This window comes from Rhamphochromis sp. 'chilingali', assembly GCF_963969265.1.
Source record: "Rhamphochromis sp. 'chilingali' genome assembly, chromosome: 17".
Taxonomy (NCBI): Eukaryota; Metazoa; Chordata; class Actinopteri; order Cichliformes; family Cichlidae; genus Rhamphochromis; species Rhamphochromis sp. 'chilingali'.
In genome coordinates, this window is record NC_137944.1 from 9,531,002 (window position 1) to 9,544,646 (window position 13,645).

The 13,645-nt window shown below is 39.3% G+C and overlaps 1 protein-coding gene across 2 annotated transcripts in view; it reads left to right on the top strand.

The window, feature by feature from the left end:
- The first annotated feature begins 1,402 nt into the window (after window positions 1-1,402).
- Window positions 1,403-13,645, top strand: part of pkib (protein kinase (cAMP-dependent, catalytic) inhibitor beta) — a 30,407-nt gene continuing 18,164 nt past the window's right edge. For both annotated transcript variants that reach the window (XM_080863336.1, XM_080863335.1), the window contains exons 1-2: window positions 1,403-1,439; window positions 2,485-2,808. The gene's annotated coding sequence lies outside the window, so the exon portion shown is untranslated. The remainder of the gene's footprint in view (window positions 1,440-2,484; window positions 2,809-13,645) is intronic.

A 13,645-nucleotide genomic window follows, 5' to 3' on the forward strand; every position in this document is an offset into this window, starting at 1 on the left:
TCATAGTGGTAAAGAAATGTTAAATACATGTTTATTTGATTTATTACAGCTTACAGCACAAATAAAAAAAGAAAAGAAAAAGTAAAAGTAAATTTAAAAAAAACTGAAGGTGAGTTTAAAGCAGTAGGGTGCAAACCTCCATCTGTTTGTGTGCCTGACCTTCAGGGACGCGGTGAAGGTGTTCAGCTGTGAGTAATTTGTTACGGTGCAAGGATCTATTTTCCGCCTCTTCACACTTGCTTTCTCTACCAGATAAAAAGATGTTCAAATCAAACCCTTTGATACATAAAATCATGACTATAATCAATCCGATGTTTTTCCAAACATTCCGTGTCCTGTCATTAGACTTGTTCTAGATGCCATTTGATAATAAGAGGTCCACTGAACAACGTATTTAGAGTGTAAAATTGCCTGTTGACTAAAACAACCTCAGAAAGCGCTTTGCCATTACAGCATCGCTCTTCTTCTCTTAATGTTTTAAGGTGGAAGCCTTAAACAGCCTTGGCATGCATATTGCAGTCTCACTGCAATCTCTGCAGTAGGAAGGATTGAAATATTTGTGGTATTTAGGACTAAAGACATATGGTGGACTTATCTGATTTAGTCAAAGGGCATGTAAACAAGTGATACTGCTTCTGATCATCTGAACGTATAAAAAAGGCGCACCCCTCACTCATAAAACAATGGTACAAACCTTTGAGCCACAAGACTAAGCCCAGAAAAGAAAAGTAACAACGGAAATTGTAGCAAATTACCTTCAAAATAAAATAAAGCTATTCAGATCAATGACTGTAGAAAACAGATTACAGAAGGCAAAATCAATAATATTAAGAGGTGGAATCTGTTTTGATCACGATAATTGGTTTGTGTTGATTTCATGATTGTTAAACATCTGCGATAATTTTGTCATGAAGGGTTTTCAAAAATTAAGGAAGAGAAGAGGGTCAATATCTATTTGGTAAGTAGAAAATGATACAGTAGCCAAAGGCTTACAAAGGTTATTATGTAAGGTTGCCATTCTTGTACACTTGTGTTTTGGTTTGCACTTTGCACCTCCTTACACTCAGCTGCACAAGTCTGCCCTTTAACTTATGTTATTGTTGTTGTTGTTGTTGTTGTTGTTGTTGTTGTTGTTATCAATTAGGGCTGCCACGATTTGTCGACTAGTCACGATTACGTCGACTATCAAAATCGTCGACGACTGATTTAATAGTCGACGCGTCGTTTGAAACTTTGTACGATCACAAAAGACGCAGGAATAAGTGGCAGGATTTAAGAGTGTAATAACGGACTGAAACAGAAGATGGCAGCATTGCATGTACAAGGATGTCAGCTACCGTTAAACCCCGAAGAAGAAGAAGAAGAAGAAGAAGCAGCAGAATTCATATCCCAGAATTCATAGCGCGGCCCAGCGCAGTTTCCAACAATGGCGGCAGCTGGTTAGTTTTAATGTTACTCTTATTATTCTTTCTGGGTCACAAAATAAACGTTTAACATATTTTCAGGCGAGAATGTAGCTGTGTAAACCTCAAATATCTGCTCAGTTTATCAGGACACCACATATTTTCAAAAGCGCTCCGACGTTTTGGAGACATCTGTTACCCACTAGCTCGTTAGCGAGCCGGGGGCTAGGCTCACTAGCGCCGTGAGAACACCGGACTCCCCGCAAATCGTTTTCAAACCCACCGCTGTCTTTCGCTACTCAGGTTAAATATATATGAGTCACTTAGATAACTTAAAATGTTATTGTTTGGCTTTTTTTTTTTTTAGTATTTTATTTGTTCCTGAGTAAATCGGTTTGGCTGAGATTAAAGTTATAGTTTTTACACAGCTGAATAAACGTCAAGCAGACAGCTGATTATCAGAAGTGTGAGATGCTCCAGAATATACTCCAGTGTCCTGTTATATTTTAGATAGCAAGGAGTTTATTAAACTTCACCGAAACAATCTGCAAATTTCATTAAAATTTAATAAACGATCATCTTGTCTTTATTTTTAGTTAGCACAGACCTTAAATACTTAAAGCTGTAAGCTAATGATAGTTATATAAGAGCAGATGCTGCTGGTGCAATAAGCTGTAGTTTTACGTCTAATGGATGATGATCTGATTAGTCGACTAATTGCAAAAATAATCGGTGACTAGTCGACTATCAAAATAATCGTTTGTGGCAGCCCTATTATCAATAATAATAATAATAAATCATCTATATGCTATTTGCATATTTTTAATTGGTTGTTTTCACATTTTCTATTTTATTTAGTCAAACTCTTCAAGCTTTCCAAATCCCTCCTGCTTGTTTTTAACTTTTTATGGCTGTCACTGTCGTCCACTAAATACAAAGCGGATTTGCTGTCATTGTAAAATTACTTGACATTACAACTAAGTACTGCTTTATTTTTTTTAATCCATATATTCAATGAATCTTTCTGTTTCTGTCATCTTGTCTACTTTTTCTAACGCTTGCTGTTGCTCTTATTTTGAAGGCCGAGTTACCCTCTCTTCCTGTATCTCCCGGCCTAAGCACGTGCGTCTTGACCCGCCTCCTTGTTGCCGCTGCTGAGCGCGCAGTGAAGCGTTCCTCTGTCCGTGTGCTGTCACCGCTCATCATTTAGTCCACCGTGCCGCGGGTCCGGCGCTGTCATCTGGAATGAGGCGGTGTGGTGTGTCGTATCGGACGGACTCCTTGACACTGCGCACATTCTCTTCTTCGTCCCTGCGGAAGATGGTGGCTGGCGGCTAATTCCAACTTCTTACTCCTTGGAGGTCCCTTATGCCCCCCCTCGCCTGAAGCGCACTGAAATCAGTTGGTGAGTGTTCGTCGTTGCGCACATATACCTACACTTGTTCTGCTCTACAGGTAGGACAGCAGACTGTTGCCTGCTCATGTGCCTCCGAGGCAGACTGCAGGAGAGCTGCTGGTTCCATAGATTAAAGGCAGGGTGGAATTATTGTGGCATGCTGGAGCCATTATGTGAGCCGAAAGTGATTAAAAAAAGAGAGAGAGAAAGCAACAGGAGCATCGACTTATCTGCCAGCAGCACTCACATCTGGCACCAGCTGAAGGCTCGTTCAAACCGAACAGCACCTTATTGTAAACGTTGACAGGTGTCAACTCCAGCAGCCTACCTGTCAACTCCGTATGAGCTGGTAGCACTGAGCGCATCAGCTGTTGACATAAAAATGCCACAGGCTCCCAGCAGCGAGGTTGATGGTAGCTGGATTATCTGCTTTGGTTTATTAAAAGGTGGGTAAACTGTGACCTTCAGGCATGAAGTGTTGAGATAATTCTCAGGCTGCGTTTAAAATGATTGAAAACAATGATGGATGTTCGCAGGAGAACAGGCTTTTGGTTTCATTTTAAAGGAGACCTTTTTTTCATAAGGATACAGATACATAATCTACCACAAACATCACTACAAGAGGCTGGAAACTCTAAACCTTCACTAAAATTAATCTTTTATAATGCTTCATACCTGCCTGTTATATATTAACAGGTGACACTGTTAAACCCTTTAATCTACTAAACTCTTAATAGCCTTGCTATGTTTGTCCTTATCCATAAGTTTCAGACCCCCTAGTGAGCAAAGGGCCTTGAACAAGCCTCAGTCTTTATGCTTTGGTGAAGCTAAACATGTTCCCAAAAACAGCTCAGGATTTAAAACCCTGTCTGCCTGCCTCTCTGTGTTGCATCGTCTTGCACGAGCTCTGTAGTGAATCATAGTTGTACAATGTCAGGTAAAGAAATTGCAGTCCGGGGTCGGCCTGGGTGTTAGCAGAGCCTTCCTATTTTTCATAGTCATTTTAGCTCCGAGGCACTTGGTTTCAATTTATGATTTCACCCTGTGTTAATTACATCACCATGAGGTCATGTTTGAGAATCAGCCTCAGTTCTGATCAGTAGCTGGCACCAGTGGGGCTTTTTTTTTGGCCTCTGTGATGCAGTGATACCTGTCAATCACGCTGTGTGGGCAATGCGGTCTCAAACCAGTGGCTCCCTTTGTTTTTCACAAAACCACTAAAGGAATGTGAAAATTAAACTCTTGATTTTGCTGAACCTCAATAGCAGTGGATGTAGACACATATATAGTTTGTCTTCATTAAATTAAAATTGACTATATTCAAAGCTGTTGGGCTGCTATTTGTTATGAAATGGAATACTTTTAATTTTATTTGTTCTTGGATAGGTAAGGCTCAAAGTGGCCCGCAGAGCTTTCTAGTTACTCTATTTCAATGTGGGCCTACACATTTTTTCTTTTTCACTGTTGTTCTGTTTTTCTAGTATTTAAAATAATCAAATATTGCAGTGATTATAGTTAAATAATCCTCCTAACCAGCCAACTGCAGAATAGTCACATGTGGTAGAATATTAATATATATCGATAGGTTAATTTATACTTAATAGGCGGTGGCGACTTCATTAAGATAAGATTAGACCTTAGAGTATAAAGCTCCTTGAGGCAACTGTTGTTGTCATTTTGACACTGTATAAATAAAACTGAATTGAATTAGACAGCATGTACTTTATTTATTCAAACATCGGAAAATTTGTGACAACAGTTAAAAATGTTTTTGAGACAATAGACATGGCTTAATAAGCAGGTATTATAACGCTCCATTATGTCTCAAGGCTCCGTACCTTTTTGTTTTTTATGTAGGAAATTGTTGTAAAATAGCGCTTTTGTAAAGATTACCAAACCCTGCCCGTGTTGTTATTAATTTTTATTCATTTATTTTTGAGTTTTGGTCGTGTTTATTGTAACTTATTCGTTCTTCTACAAAAGGAATCCTTTTGATGTTAAAAAAAAAGACCTATTGTAACCTTTTATACTGTATAGTCACAGCAGTGTTGGCAAACAACTGCCTCAGCAAGATTAGCATTTATCTAAAGTTGTGTTTCTAGCTATTTGAAGAATATTGTCATTACTTAGTGGGGCTGTTTAGGTTTCATTCAACTCCCAGTATGATACCAGGAATTTGGAAGTGGGTAACAGTTGCGTAATTCTCGGTTTAAAACAAAAAATAGAGCCGATCTGATTTTTATTGGTAGGCCAGTATTATTGACCGATGTTAACTATTTGCTGATCTATTTGCTAATAAGGGAAAATTTAACATTGTACATTATTTTACGTTGTACAGTTTTCCACCAGAGGGCACTCAGCAGTATTAGGAAAACATACGTTTGCAACCCCATACATAAACGCAACAACCAGCTAAATGGAGAGCGTCAAAGAGTATAGTACACATAACAAAAGTTAGGGAAATCTGTTTATGTTTCGTGTGTCTAAAAGAGCAAAAAAAACAAAACCTGGCTGATATATTAGAATATTTTGGATTTTTAAAATCACCAAATATTGTTACTGACATTGATCTTAAAAATCCTATATACATATAATCCTATAATATAGGATTATATGTATATAGGATTATATGTATATAGGACCTATATACATATAATCTTATATACATTGGGCTTTAACCAAAATGGCAAATGAGTTCCATTTTATGACAGAAGCCTGGGTAATGAACAGCATCTATCTTAGGTTATGAGCTACTAGTAACTTGGCCTAAACAAGAAACTTTTATTCTTGTTCATGCTCTGCCAACTCTGGTCAGAGCAGATAGTTATTGTGCTTGTGATATTCCAAACGTGTTGCCACCTAGGAAGTTGCAGAATACCCTCTGGTAATTTGTTGAATGCTGGTGCCAATAGATCACCAAATAGCTAAGATCACCCAATAATATCGGACTGCCAATAAATCAGTCAGGCTCCACTTTTTGCTAAACAGTCTCAATGAGAGCAGTGCGAATAAACCAAAACAAATGAACAGCGAAACCAAAACAAGTAGCTAAAATAGGCTCAAAAGCTTTGTAAAGCTGCTTACATAAGAGGTGTCACTTTTAACGTATGTTGTTGGCTTACATTTAGCTTTAAATTAATTGACCATTTTGTTACATTAAAACAAATCTTTCTTAAATAGTGATCATACCAGCTCTGATGTTGGTAAAATACAAAAACATAAAAGTTTCGAAGCTTTTCAAATGTACTTGTGTAAGCATTATACGATGCAGGAGTGGAAGGATTGTACTGCATCCTGGTCTTTCTTGAGAATCAGTCTTCACGTCACTTTGTTTTAACATTGATGATGGCCGACAGATGATGGCATCACACCATGCTCTCCTCCCACCCGTTGTGATTTCGCAGTCCCAGAAGTGCCAGATGTGGTTCGTTGCTCAGTCCTTTATCAGTAACCTCCTGAAAACAGTTCCAGTCAGCATAATTTTATCTTTTACAAGAACCAAGCATGCCAGTGTTATCAGTAATCAGGTGACTGCTCTACCTATAAAACTGTTTAATCTTCAGTGGCCTCCACATTGCTGAGCAGCTTATCTTCAGCTCTTATCTAACAGTTCCTCTCATTAAAAGCCAAGACTGAGTAAGAACTAGCGTGTATCGAAGTTTAAGCAACACTGATGATCTTTAGACCAAAGATATTAAAAGCTGATGTGTTGTGTTGAGCAAAATTCTGTAATAATTCTCAAAACTTGAACATTTTGTTGGCAAAAAGATTAGAGGGATTAGTTTACAATATATGATAAGTGGACTGGTTTTTATATAGCGATTTTCTACTTGAGCACTAAAAACACACTTTAGATTGATTCTCAACAGCAACTTTAATGACTAATTTATTACAGATTACGCATTAACAAATTTACAGTATGGAGGTTAGCTATAAGCCATTTATCCAGCTAAAATGCACCATTGTCGGTAGTTCTAGTGTTTAGTTTTTTTTTAATGTAATTAGGTAGTCTAACGAGGTAGTCCTGCTGCTAATACCACAGATTGTTTTAGAGGTGGGAGAAAATGTCATACTTAGCCATACTGCTAAACTATTGCAATACTTTTATGATATTAAAAGTTAGATTAAAAATTGCTGTTATTCTAAAAGGTTCATCCACCAATTTAACCCACTAGAGCAGGGGTGGGCAATTCCAGGCCCCGAGGGCCGGTGTCCTGCAGGTTTTAGATCTCACCTTGGGTCAACACACCTGAATCACATGATTAGTTCGTTACCAGGCCTCTGGAGAACTTCAGGACATGTTGAGGACCTAATTTAGCCATTTAAATCAGCTGTGTTGGTTCAAGGACACATCTAAAACCTGCAGGGACACCGGCCCTTGAGGCCTGGAGTTGCCCACCCCTGCACTAGAGTCACTATTTAATAACTTATAGTGGTGGCATTTATCATCTTGCAGTAAAGAAGATGAAACTCAGAGGTTGTAAATGGCAAACAGCAGGAGAAAGCTAACAACGGAGCCACTAAACTAATCCGATGCATTATTAAAACTGAATGATAACGATAGACACACACACCAATACCATAATGGAGTAATGACATCATGGCACTTTGACTTTTTGGAGATATTGTTTTCTTATTGGGTTATACAGATATTTTAATATGTAAGTAACACTACTGTAATCGAAAGGACCCGACGCGACTCAGAAGGTCACGTTTTGCTTTTTATTATATTCAGTGTTTCTGTGGCTTTTCACTGTGCGCTTCAACGCTTTGCAGTGCTCACTGTTCCGACTTTGCACCGGCTCTTTGCTCCAGCAGCTCTCTCCTCCTCTGCGGCCTGGCCGCTACTGAAATAGGGAAGGCATGATTAGATGATGCTTGCCGGCTGCGAAAACCAACCTTCCCTGACACCACATTCTGAACCCGCTGCTCCACTCCTTCCCTGCAGCTGAGCCACAAACCACACCAGCCACAGATACATTTAAATAATAATTGTTATAAAAATCTTTATGATAAAAAAAACACATATACACACTCACAAATGACATGTTCATCAGAATATTAAGTACGCTAATGATCAATCAGACTTTATTTATGCAGCACTTTGCAAAGAAATCAACTCGGCTCAGAGTGTTATAAGTAACTGACAAAATCTTGACAAAAAAATCAATGCATTTAGAAATGACCGTATCCACAAAGCTGATGAATCTAATTTTGAAAATGATCAGCTTGTTTCAATTTCAGTTTATTTTTATTTATATAGTTGCTTTAAAGCATTTTATATGGGAAGATAAAGAACCTACAACCTTAAAGAGAAAACACCAACAATCAGACATTCCTTTATGACAAACCTTTTGGCAACGGCGGGAAGAAAGAACTCCCTTTTAACAGGAAGAAACCTCTAGCAGAACTTGACTCAGAGAAGGGCAGCCATGACAAGTGATAGTTATCCTGCTGGAGGCACTTTGTTAACTTCTTTTAGTCTTTTGAGATTCAATAACCCCAACCCTATGTTTTGGAGATGGAAAAAACTAAATTTGGAAAAAAAAATTCAATAGCACCCCCCCCCCCCCCCCCCCCCCCCCCCTTCAGTTTGGAAAGGATTACAAATCTATTAGGGTTTACATTTGCCAAAATAAATCCGCCTTAATGATCCCCAAGAATTTTGGGAAAATATTCTGCGGACTGTTGAGGTCTGTTTCATTTTTTGGAAGCTTTCTGTTACATCTGACATGAAACTAACAAAGAATGTTATAAAAAATAACATCACACCAACAGTTAAACATGGTGGTGGTAGTGTGATCTAGGGATACTTTGCTGCTTCATGACCTGGACAACTTGCCATAATTGATGGAACCACGAGTTCTGCTCTCTATCAGAAATTCGTAAAGGGGAATGCTCAGAATGTTTCAGTGAGACTTATGCTCTGGCCCTTCTTTCATAGCTCAAGACTGAAAGTAAAGGACCACGTGTTGTTTTGAAGCTGCGATGTGTGAACACATCTGCTGTCTGCCTTAAATTTGTGCTCGAAGATGGATGAAGTTTTGATGAAGATGGGCCCACTTTTAAAGTTGGAATTTCGACTCTCTGCTGCAAGAGAGAGACGGCAACAGCTAACTGTCGCCTGTCGCTAACAGTTTTACCACCAGGTGCTGAATGCAATTCCCATTGATTATGGGGTTTGCCTATTTGAGGTTGGAAGCAGTAATTTTCTGTGCAAAATGCAAGTCATTCATTATTCCTATGTATTGACCAGTGACCTATAAGAGTGTAGTCCAAGCCGCTACTTCTGTAAAGCCTGTTGCCCTTTACTGTGACCTATGGCTTGCTGCCATTTAGCTGCTGCTACTTTTATCTTTCTGCCATTAAAACATGTCAGTCAGTTCTTTTCCCACCTGGCTGTGGAGGGCATATGAAATGGCAGGGATGTTTTGCTGAGATGCAGAGGACAGCAGATGATAATAGGAACAGAGGGTTGTGTTAGACTGTTCTGACCTCAACCTCTTCATGCCTGTTTTCACAGCAGCCCTGCCTGATGCAAGGCAGTGGGGTGGCAACAAAACTTCATAGCATGCCACTGCCTGACTCTATGGGAAAGGACGGGGGTTCATCAGTGTCATCTCTCCTGCTGCCAGCTTATCCATACTGATTAGATGGGAAGGGAACAGTCGATGATGGGATGGATGGTTTGCTATGGAGACAAAGGCTTTTTTGTAATTCCCAAGGCATCCATCAAATCCACAGGTCAATGACCCTATCAGTGTATCAGACTAGCGCTGGGCGATATATCGAGTTTTTAAAACATATCGATATATTTTTATACGAGATATAAGATGTGACAATATCCTTTATATCGATATAGTCTATGTTACGTTATAATTATAGTTGTGGAGCCGCAAGTTTGCCTCTCTTTCGTCCACTTTTGTCTCTACGCAACGTTACTCCGCCTCGCCTTCACTGAAGACAACTCCCCCTCCTCCCCCATCGCTTCACGTGCAGGCAGCGACAAGACGGACACGGCAAATCTCCGTTAACGAGTTACTGCGCATCGCCCCATGCGTGGGGCTGGACGGCGTCAACGTGCTAACGAGCTAAACATGCTAACGAGCTAACAGCGCTAACCCTAAAATCCTTTCATTCTCTCAAAAGTTGATAGCGCGCCTTATGTATGAATTCTGGTTGTGCTTGATGGCCGCGAACCGATTTTATGTGGTACACGGCGCTCAGCAATCTGTCAAAAATGTTTGAGTACGACTTTCGTAAGCTACGGAGCTGCACCGCTTGATAGATTGTCGGCGCATTACGGCTACCGAGGAGCTTCGCGGAGTGATACGTACTGTGCATCAACGTAATATTACCGTATTGTGTGTGTATAAGGACCATAAATGGCACCTGTAAGAGAGGTGGTTATGAAGCGGATTTCAAACTCCAGGCTATCAGTCACACAGTAAAACTTGGGAACAGAGCAGCTGTGAAATCTGTCTTTGTTATTACGCTCAGCGTCTTTTAGTTTACATTTTGACTGCACAATTGTGAGCTCTTTGTTTAGCACAAAAACAACCTTGTTTTCTTTTATTTATGGAGCATTATTATTTAATGAATTCTCATAATTTAATTTTGAGTAATTTTTCATGTACATCTGTGCTGTATGTTAATAAAAGTGCCTGTGTGACATCTGGGACACAGCTTTGACTAAGAACTCTCTTTTTGTTCTTACTTTATGGCTTAAAAAAAAAAATCGAGATATATATCTTATATCGCCATCCAGCTAAAAAATATCGAGATATGAATTTTGGGTCATATCGCCCAGCCCTATATCAGACCATACAATAGAATCCGCTGCTTCGTTTTTCTCTGTAATTATAGCGTGAGATGCTTACTGCCCCAGAAACGGGCACAGCATCTCAAAACAGTTTGTCAGACATCAACCATGTGACGAATTCATTCTGCTGATTGGTAAATGAAGAGGCTGTCAAAGAGTGAAAGGTTCAGATGTTTCAGTTTCAGTGTTTCAGTGGGCACCATTGAGAAGTGTTTGGTTGAGGAGGCCTCGCTGTGGCTGTACCTGGCAACTTGGCACATTTGCATCTACGTATGGCAGCAAGGTGGAAATATTAGAAAATCTTAAATGTTCAATTAAAACATTCTGATTTTTAACAGTTAAACCCACTGTAGATTTGTGATCTGTCCCGATTCTCAAAGGGAAAGAGAAGAGCTTTGACATCCATTATACAACTAATGTTCTTGAACAAATATTCATTGAACCTTCAAGAACTCAAAAGGTTTTTAGACTACTACTATTTCAATGTGAGAGTCTTTATTGAATACTTCCATTGTTATTGGTAGTTGGCAACTGCCAACTGCTGGAGGTTGCTTGTTGTCACTATGTGAAAGTGGTTACAAAGCTATATAGTACTGTATGGAAGTCCTGCTTGGGATTGCTTTGGTAACTAGGAAATTTGCTCAGGTGCTAGGCAAAATAGATCACAAAGAGGTTTGTGGTGCAGCACAAAACATTGTTCCTGGGTTTCATTGCAGATTTTCAGCTTTCATGACCACTTGGAGGTTATTTGCCATCTCCTAGCAACCAAGATGATTATAAGGAGGTTTTTGGTGCAGTACTCTTTGCGATCATGTGACCAAGTTCCAGCAACCACATGCCAACCATTCTAGGAATACACATTTATCCCTTGCAAATGGGGGGTGCCAAGGGGTTAGCAACAAATGTTGCTCTGCTGCAGACACAGAATTGAACTGAATAAATTCAGCTGCTTAGATTGCCCTTTTTTGTTGTAGTCAGAACTGTTGATCAGTGTATCCTTACTAATGATGAAAATACTTTATTCTCTTAATCTGCTGCTCTCCTTGCCTTTGTGGGGCTTTATAGTACACTGTTTGGTATTGTGGTTCACCCTCACCTCCCTCATATTGTTATTTGTAGCTAATAGCTGTTTTCAAAAAGAGAAAAATCCACACACTCACATCCTTCTGGTGTCAGATTAGGCTCTAATCTGTTCATTTCTGGCACTTTGAAAACTGGAGATGTGCAGCTGTGCCATGGATGTTATTTTTCTCTTTTGCTGTGAGTAGGGCTGGGCCATATCATACCATTCACGGTAACACCGGTATAATGTTGGGCAACGATAAGAAAATGAAATATCGCGATAAAATATGGGTAAAACGCCCATGCGCAGTGCCTTTGTTTTTCAATCCTTTGATTTTTCTGAAAATCGACAGTGCCCCTTATAATCCCGTGTGCCTTATGTATGAATTCTGGTTGTGTTTACTGACCTCGAAACAATTTTATGTCGTACACGGCACTCGAAAATCTGTCAACTGTTTTAGTACGACTAAGCTACGAACCCGCACCGCTTGATGGATTGTCGGAGCATTACGGCTATCGTAGGCAGGAGCCTCGCGGAGTGATACGTACTGTGCTTCAACATAATATTACCGTATTGTGTGTGTATAACCTCTTTTTAAGTTTTGTGGATATTATACGTGGTTATGCTGAGGATATGTCGGCCAATTTCCACTTGAAATGCCTTTTGGTTAAACTGTCAGCAAGGAATTTGTATTTGCACTGTTAAATTTTTATATAACTTTAATGCACATAAAAACAGCTGCTTGTTTAAGTGTAAATACATTGATGGGGTTTTTCTTTTTGCACTAATAAAGTTGTGGAGTTGTAAAGTATTTTGTCTAGTGTCAATTATATCGTCAGTTATATCGTTATCGCAAATTTTCAAATGTATATCGTGATAAATATTTTTGGTCATATCGCCCTGCTCTAGCTGTGGGGGCTTTTTTCTGGAGAGACGGTTTGAAAATGCTGACCATTGTTCCTCTATTTAAACTATAGAACACATATACAGCCAATGACATCCGTCCTTGCACTTTTCAATGTTGTGGATTCCTGATGTAGGTAAACAGGTTATATTTTAGCCCTATTTCATGTCTGGTCACTGAGATATAGTTGCTGTTGTTTTTTTCAGGAGAAGCTAAAGGAAATGCTGGGAAAATGCTCTTTGCTGATAAGTTTAAACTTCAGTATAGAATTGGCTCTAACATCCTCCTCTATCACTGTTTGGTTAGAATTAGGAGGTCAGTGCAGCTTTAGTCACAAACAAACCCAACACAAAAGTGAGATGCCTCTGCTGACATAGGGTGACAGCTCTGTGTGCGCATGTGTGTTTGTGTGGACCAATGCCCCAATTGCCCGGGCAGCACATGTAGCTGCATCCGCCTGTGCCACATCGCTGCTGACACAACACTCTCTTCAGAGGATGCCTCAGGGTGGATGATGGCCTTGGTTGCACTTTGCAAAGCAACAGGTCTTATGCCAATATATTGATATGACAGCAGTATGCACTGTCCTTCTTGCATCATGCATGTGCTGTGTAGCAATGGATATTACTAATTTAAGACTGTATACATACTATAATAATTATCATGCCAAAATTTGGATAAAAATCAATTTATTAATGCAAAATGTTCTTTATTGTCAAGATTTCTCAGATTTATTGTGTATCAACATTGGTTTTGGACTCTTGTTTAGAAAATAGTTAGCAAATAGCTTTTTGGACTCTTAATATCACCAGTGGGATTATAAATGATAAACAAAAACCTATCATGTATCATGAGTATGCTAGTTATTCGGATGAATCGTTAATATATAGGGCAAAGGTCATGAAATAGAACTCACAGATTCCTAATCTGAGTCCAAAGGTTTAAAATGTTTTCTAATTCTTTCTGATCCATGTGCACCTTAGTTTGCTGTGGGGAAAAAAAGCATGTGCTCTGTTTCTGATTTAAAAAAAATATTATTATTTTTTTTTAACAAGGA